The sequence below is a fragment of the Drosophila sulfurigaster genome, unplaced genomic scaffold (assembly GCF_023558435.1).
Source record: "Drosophila sulfurigaster albostrigata strain 15112-1811.04 unplaced genomic scaffold, ASM2355843v2 contig_233_pilon, whole genome shotgun sequence".
Lineage (NCBI taxonomy): Eukaryota > Metazoa > Arthropoda > Insecta > Diptera > Drosophilidae > Drosophila > Drosophila sulfurigaster.
Window position 1 is genome coordinate 59,166 of NW_026909666.1, and position 8,335 is coordinate 67,500.

Sequence of the window (8,335 nt, forward strand, 5' to 3'; positions counted from 1 at the left end):
TTCCACTATTTTTCTTTTTCTTTATCAGGTTCTGTACATAACCTGCTAACCATTTCTTCCAACCAATTAATCCTACTCAAAAGGTAATCGCTTGTCTATTGTGGTCTGGACTTAACACGATCAGCTGATCTAGCTATTCATGCTTGTACGTATCGTGGTCCACCAATAGATGGCGCTATTTTTGGAGCTTTCAGTCTCATTTGTAAATAAAGCTCCGCTTCTCCGAACAAAACATGACAAGACATTGAGTACCATTTTCTCAGACTACAAATTATTTTATACAACTAAACAAATTAAATAATACAAATTAACTAGGACAATAAACATATAAATAAATAATATAATAAATAAGAGGTATAATTATGTATGAGTGCAGAAAAAGAAGAAAAAAAATGTTGCATACTTTTAGGCTTAGTCAATTTCAACTACGACAAGCGGCCTATTACACATCCCCCTGGCAAAATCACACTTAGTCGTTGTAACGACAAAGTGGGATACCCGCTTGGAGGTAGCTTAGTAGTCATTATGCGAAGATAAGCGCTTATTGCTTAATGTCCTTCGCATGGAATTTGCCTATGAATTTGCCTTGTAAATCCTCCAACTCATAATATGCGGAACCTAACTTGCGTCTGACTCGCGATTTTACAAACGTTGGAGCTAATTTAGCACTGAAACCTTTCACAAAATTGCTTTGTTGGAAGTTCCGTCTATACACTTCCTGCCCTACAGTGTAGTTGACCTCTCGACTACGTGTATTATAAACTTTTTCGTTGCGTATCTGCTGTTGTAGTATACCACTCCTTGCAGCCGCACGAATAAGTTCAATTGAGTCGTCTCTACTAAATTGAGTAGTTCTGTCTTCCAATTGATCCAAGCTTCTCAGAAGCGCATAAGTTTTCCCATTGGTAACCATATGTTGCCCAAAGGTCACTCTATACGGACTTGATCGCACGGCCGAATGTGTCGCGGATCGAAGTGCACAAGCAATAAAGCTCAGCGACTCATCCCAATCTGTCTGATCAGGCTTAATATACGACTTAATAGCAGCAAGCACTGATCGATTGACACGTTCTGAAGCATTCGCTTGCGGCGCGTAAACAGCCGTATAACGATGGTGTACCTCGTATTTTTGGAGCAATTCATTGAATTTATCCGACTTGAATTGAACTCCATTATCAGATACAACCACTTCTGGGACACCGAAACAATGAAATATGTTCTCTTCTAAGAACCGCACTACAGCCTCCGCTGTGAATTTTTTTACGGGGTGCAAAAATGGATATTTAGACAGATGATCTACCACAACAAAATGCCAATATGGCCAGAACGACTACGCGGATAAGGCCCTAAAAAGTCCACATATAGTTTTTGAAAAATTCTACAAGTTTGTTCATTATGGCTTAAAGGCGGTCGCAATGGCTGATTTGAATGCTTTGTGACTTTGCAGATATCACAATTGCTGACAAAAGCTTTTATGTCACTTAGCATATTTGGCCAATAGTAATATCGCCTCGCACGTTCTAATGTTTTTGTGATTCCATTATGTGTGGAGAGTGGAGAAGTATGACATTCTCTTAGCACCTCAGCGATGAGATCTTTTGGAATCCAAACTTTCCAACATAAGTCATCAGCAACTTGTTCTGCCGACACATGTTCGGAACGGCGGTAAATGATTTGGTCTACTATCTTTAAGTCAGGCATTTGAGATAGCTGGGCTTTAACTTCTCTTTTAGCTCTACATACTCTGCCGACTTGAAATGGATTGATGTAGTATCTACTACCTTATCAACACTTAGCGAAGATAAGTCCTCGATGTAAGTGCGAGAAAGAGCATCAGGTACAATGTTCTGACTGCCTTTCCTATGCACGATCTTAAACGAGAAGGCTTGCAACTTAAGTGCCCACCTTGCCAACCTCGAGCTTAAATCAGCTTGCGACATTAACCATTTTAATGACGCATGGTCGGTGTGGATCGAAAACTCGTGACCTTCTACATACGAACGAAATTTCTTTACGCACATTACAGCTGCTAAACACTCCTTCTCCGTAACCGAATAGTTGCGTTGGCACTTATTCAATTTTCATGACATAAACGCAATTTGTACATCATTACTTTCGCTATCTTTTGCATCAGCACCCTCCAACACCTGTGTGACTTGCATCACAATGGATTGCAAAGGGTTTGGAGAAATCTGGACTATGCAGCACTGGTGCTTTACACATCAGATCTTTAAGTAATTCAAATGCCTTCTGCGCTTCATCTGACCACACAAACTTGCGCTTCTGCTTTAACGTATCAGATATCGGAGCCGCAATACCAGCATAGTTATGGATAAACTTGTGATACCAGCCTGTTGTTCCCAAAATCGTCGCACTTGCTTTATCGATTTCGGCACGGGAAACTCTTGGATGGCTGTTACCTTGTCAGGGTCAGTCTGTATCGTACCTTGACCTATGACATGCCCCAAGTACTTCACCTCTCGCAAGCAAAATTTGCTCTTCTCAACATTGATGGTGAGACCTGCCAGTGTTAGACGATCTGCCAGTTGTTTAAGGACTACTAAATGCTTTTCAAACGTGTCGGAAATTACCAACAAGTCATCCAAATATACGAAAATTTCATTTCGTAATTCCGGTGGAATGACTTTGTCCATAAGTTTGGTCATTGTTTGTGGCGCATTAGTAAGGCCGAAGGGCATGACCGTATATTGGTATAATGGTCTACCGGGGACAGTAAACGCCGTCTTCTGTCGTGCATTGGGTGACAATGGAATTTGCCAGTACGCGTCTTTCAAGTCAATGCTTGATATGAATTCAGCTTTTGGCAATCGACCTAATATTCCATCTATTAACGGCATCGGATAAGCGTTTTTAATGGTCACCTCATTCACTTTACGACTATCCAAACAAAGACGAACTTTCCCAGGTTTTTGAACCAACACTACGGGTGCTGACCAAGGGCTATCGGACTCTTCAATTACTCCTAACGCTAACATTCGATCGAGCTCGTGGTACATCAACTTTTCCACCGCTGGTGACACTGCATAATGCCGCTGCTTTATGGGTTTGCAGTCCGTCACCTCAATATCGTGTGTTAGCCAATTGGTCTTTCCTAACCCCTTTTCTGCAAATGAAGGGAACTGGTTGATAACAGTGATAAGTTCCGTTTTTTGCTCAGATGTCAACTCGAGTTGCTGCGGATCATTAAATGTAATTGAGGCAATGCTGTTAGTGTGAGCCTGGTGCATCAAAAACATTGGCAATAGCTCGAAATCTCTCCAAAACTCAATACCTAAATACAAGTCTTGCGACAAAGTCGGGACGATATAAAATCGTTGTGAATGTGTCTTGCCCTTAAACTGGACAGGAATAACCAACTTGCCACAAATTCGTTGCCTATTTCCATCAGCAGTTTTTACAGCTGATGACAACCGCGTATATTCGGTATTATTAGTTAATATTTCTTCTGCTAACTTTCCACCAATGCAGTTAATACTAGCGCCAGTGTCCATTAACCCCGTTATCAATTTGCCTAGTATATTGACTTGGGCATAAGGACGAAGATCATCCGCGATGTCTACTATTGACGCTAACAAAGCTCTTTTTCCTCATTTTTAATTCGTATATAGTTCCCTTCCTCTGCTTATTACGAATACAAGAACTACAAACATTATCTAAATCTGAAATATTGGATCTAGCCGGGTTTACTTGAACTTCTGGTATTATTTTCGATACATTTATATCTTCTTTACTCCGTGTTGGTACCCTTCGAGACTAGTTTGCGTGCACTTGTCAACGGTGCACGCCCATATGGGTTTTTGGAATTGCACACTTCGTGCAACTGGGTCGATACGTGTCACGCTTACCACAACCGTAACAAAACACTTTACGTTCTGCTACGCAATCTTGGTATCGATGTCCACTCTTCCCACAATTCCAACAAGAAAGTGTTAGAGCATCCACCTCCAGATTCTCTGGCTCTTGAACATCATCCTCTTCATCCATTGTGGCTTGTACCGTGACTTCACTTACATGCCGTCTCGGTAAACCTCTGGGAACGGTTGATGGCATTGAAATAGTTTTCAGAAACCTCTCGCGTACGAACAGTGTGACGCAACTGCTCAACGCTGAATATTGGCACATACAATAATTCGTGCTGAATATCAGAGAGCAAATTGGCTCGCAAAACTCCAGTATGGACTGCTCACTCATTGGGCTGTTCAAGCGATCTACTAATGTCACAATGGCTTCGTAAAACTGATCGAAAGATTCGTTGGCTTTCTGTTTTCTTTGCGAAATAGCTGCTCGAATCTCCAAATCGGTTCTACCATCCGTGAACTGATTTTTCAATGCCTTGCATAAATCTGCCCAACGAACTTCTGACACACTTTTGTGGTACCTCCAGAAAAATTCACTTCCTCTACCCTCAAACAAGTTACTCGCATATTTGGCTAGCAACTCAAAATCTCCGTCAAGGGTTTGCCGAGTCAATGCTTCTACGCGATAAAGAAAATCTTCTATCGACATAGATGAATGACCAGAGTATCTCAGCTTCCAATTAGCAATAATCTGGCTAATTCTATCGGGTCGCAAACTGTTACTAAGTTGTGAACCCTGTGGCGAAGAGTTGACACCAACTTGCGGCGCTCTCTGATTTACCAACGGATTCGTTTCTAGCCGATTTGGTAATCCAAACAACTCTTCAAAGCTTTGGTGCTTTGGACTTGGTGGAGAAGGTCTAGGAACGGATTGAAATTGTTCATTATGTACAGCTAGTTGTTGCTGAGCTACTCTCTGAAGCCCATTCTCCAGCACCTGCGATAGTATCTGCGTCTGCTGCACTAATGCTGCTGATATCGCAGCCGCAATTGCCTGTTGTATTTCTTGGCCAACAGCACTTGCCTCTGGCTGAGCTATTGGACTCTGAGCAACAACTGGTTGCGGAGCTTGTGGAATTGGAGTCGGCTGCCTTGGCTGCGAGCTGGACCTACTACCATTACCAGTAGAATTTCCTGCATTGGCATTTGCGGATGCGACCGCCGCCGCGGCTTTCGCTTGCCCTCTCGTTATCATAGTTGCACTTGAACTGGCCGCTTCCAACTCTTCAGCAAGATTCATGGAAGATCTTATTAACACAGTCCGGCACACTGGACATAAATTCCTATTGTCAGTGCGAGTCTCAAAGCAGGCGTGGTGAAAATAATGATTACACCTCGTAGCTAGTAACTGAGCTGGATATTCGACCTCCTGAGTACAAACACAACAAATGGTTTCCCCCTGAATTATCTGACCTGGCATGATAATAAGACCTAAGCGTCAGAATTTACTGAGAAATTCTGCTACGCCAAACAAATGTATAAATAAATAATAATAATGGGAAAATAAATAATATATAAATAAATAAAGATTTAAATAAATAAGAAAAAAAATGAAATAAAGAAATAGATAAATACCAACAATAACACACAAAAATAACTGAACAAATAAATAGATAAATAAATAATAATACAAATGCAAATTCAACAAACTGATAAACAAACACGATTCATAAGATATTTGGAAACCATGCAAAACTTCACAGAGTGTAAGTTAGCCTCCAGATACTCTAATTAACCCACCTGAATGGATAGGACTAGCTGCTAGATGAGCATACCTTCAATTAGTGTGAAGAGAAAGCAGCTCTGAGCCACGATCCGTTTCAAACACTAATTGAAATGTGAATGCCTTAACAGCCACTAAAGGGAAAGAAAAGAAATTGGGGAAAATATAAGCATTCAATAAGCTCCTTTATGTTAATAATACCAACTTTAAGAGCAATTATTTCAAAACTAAGTATAGCATAATAGCGCATGCAAACCATACTCAGTTGATAATATATTGCCTAATTAGTATTACTACATTTTAAACTTCTATGATTGCTAAAGACGGACAATAAACAATACTAAACACACTAAGCTGACTTGCGCCACCACGGGACTATGCAACCCCAGTCAATGAATTTAGTTGTCCATTGCTGAATTATTTTTGTAGTACTAATTTATTTCCACCGTTTTCATTAGGTGTTTTGCTTACCGCAAGAGGCAGATCTGGTCCACGAACTTTTTCAAAGTAAGCTCTACACCTTAAGAAATACGATAGCATATAAACGACAGTAGACAGTTTGACCGTTTGAGTATAAAGCCATTTTGAAGCTATTATTTTCGAAAACGTCAACCACTACCGTCTTGGTTAAGTTCTTTGGTCCTGAACTGATGAGGTATTACTTTCTCACTAATAACACAGACACAAAGAGACTAACCTAGTACCCAAATATGATTAAAGACAAACAAAAAAGGAATTGAATCACTAGATGGTATTGATCCTAGAGCATAATTTTTTTATATAGGCCATGTTTAGATTCTACACAAAACAGGCCACACGATTGGGCGCCAAAATATATTATTAAATTATAATTATATCTGTAACGAATCACTAAGGAGGTATTCGTCTGGTGCTGGTGGAAGGTTTACTAGTGTGGCGTACGCGCTGGCTTCTCCGGGCTTTGCTCAGATAGCATGGGGTTCAAGGAAAGGGCCAACTAATAGGACGCACCACTTATAACAATAATACATTTAAAATTCGCGTACATAAGGGAAGACAGAAAAGAAGGAGTGTAAAGGGAAGGTTACAATAAACAATAGTGAAAGAGAAAAGAAAGGGAAGGAGAGGAAGGTAGGTTAACAAAGAAGACGGAGCCACTCTCTAATGCAACACAGCTGTTATTGTGTGCAGACGCCCACCCTACCATGATCCTGCATTCATTGCCAAAAACTAATAGTTGGCAGGATCCCTAAAAGAAGTGGTTCGGCTAACCTACTCCTGCTTGGTTATGCATGGTTCCAAATAAAAGTAAACAATTAAGCGGACATACTTAATTTATTAACGGATAACAAAAATACTTTGAATATTAACAACATTATGAATTGACAAGAAAAAAAAATGACAAGAAAAATAAATAAAGAAATAATAATTTAACGGACAAACATAGTAAGTGTGTATGAGGCAGAATTAATTAAATAAGGCCAAAAAAAAATAAATAAATAAATACTAAAAATAATTAACCTATAAATATAAAATATGTTCTAGCATAAATATAATATAAATAATTATTTTAGCATTTAAATGTTGTATAAATTAAGAGAAGGAAAAACTTAGCTAAAATGAACTAGTTTTGGGTTCATTTAGAAATGCAATGTCAGACCATCACACCGAATATAGGCAAACACTAGATGCAAGTAAAAATGAGGATCAGCTGATGGCTGTCACTCAATGAAATGTTTTGCTATTGCCAGTCTCGCAAGGTCATTGACCGCTGGGACTGCAGACAGCTGTAGCAGCGCTATGGTCAGATGGACCACCAGCAAAAGGGAAGCTTTAGCTCTAGCTCATAGATTATTAATTAGTTAGAGTGAAACAGACTTACATACATTAGAGACTCCCACGCAGAAAGATCTTTCCTTGTGTTGGTGCCTGTCTGTGGTGTATCTGTGGGGAATAATAATAATTGCGAGCTTTTGCGCCTGCATGAAAGCTGCTTGCTATGACCGGTAGCGTCGATCAAAACAAACATGCATACATACAAATGTATGCAAGTATGGTTTTACATGCTTTTCAGGCAATACAAAAACATTAATTTTATAACTAAATTCAATTTTACAAAGATATTTTGCCTATAGGTGTTGCCTTACATGCCTTCTTAAATGATTGCCATTTCTATTTTATACAATAGTACAGTGGTACTTGTATTATGAAGGACCCCGAAAAGTTGTTGGTTCAACTTTCTCGCCACATCATATTACACTTACAACATTGATGGACTATCACTTATAGATGCATAGTTAAACAACATAACGTAAATTAACAATAATAAACAAACAAAAAAATAAGCTGCCGTTCGCCTTCCTCCTGGGTGACGCAGATACTCGGCATCGATGCCACCACAAGTGCGGAGCAAATAGCCAACGGAGATCGCAAGGCTGCCGGACGCAGGTGTTTTGCAGTAGAAACACCACCTGCTGGGAAGCAATTCTCCTTATTCTGTGCATGGGATAATGAAATAAGACCTCTGTTCTGCTTTCATTGGTTTTCAGATCAAGAGGTAATGATTAATAGAAGCAGTTTGGGGCATTAGTATTACGACGCGAGAGGTGAAATTCTTGGACCGTCGTAAGACTAACTTAAGCGAAAGCATTTGCCAAAGATGTTTTCATTAATCAAGAACGAAAGTTAGAGGTTCGAAGGCGATCAGATACCGCCCTAGTTCTAACCATAAACGATGCCAGCTAGCAATTGGGTG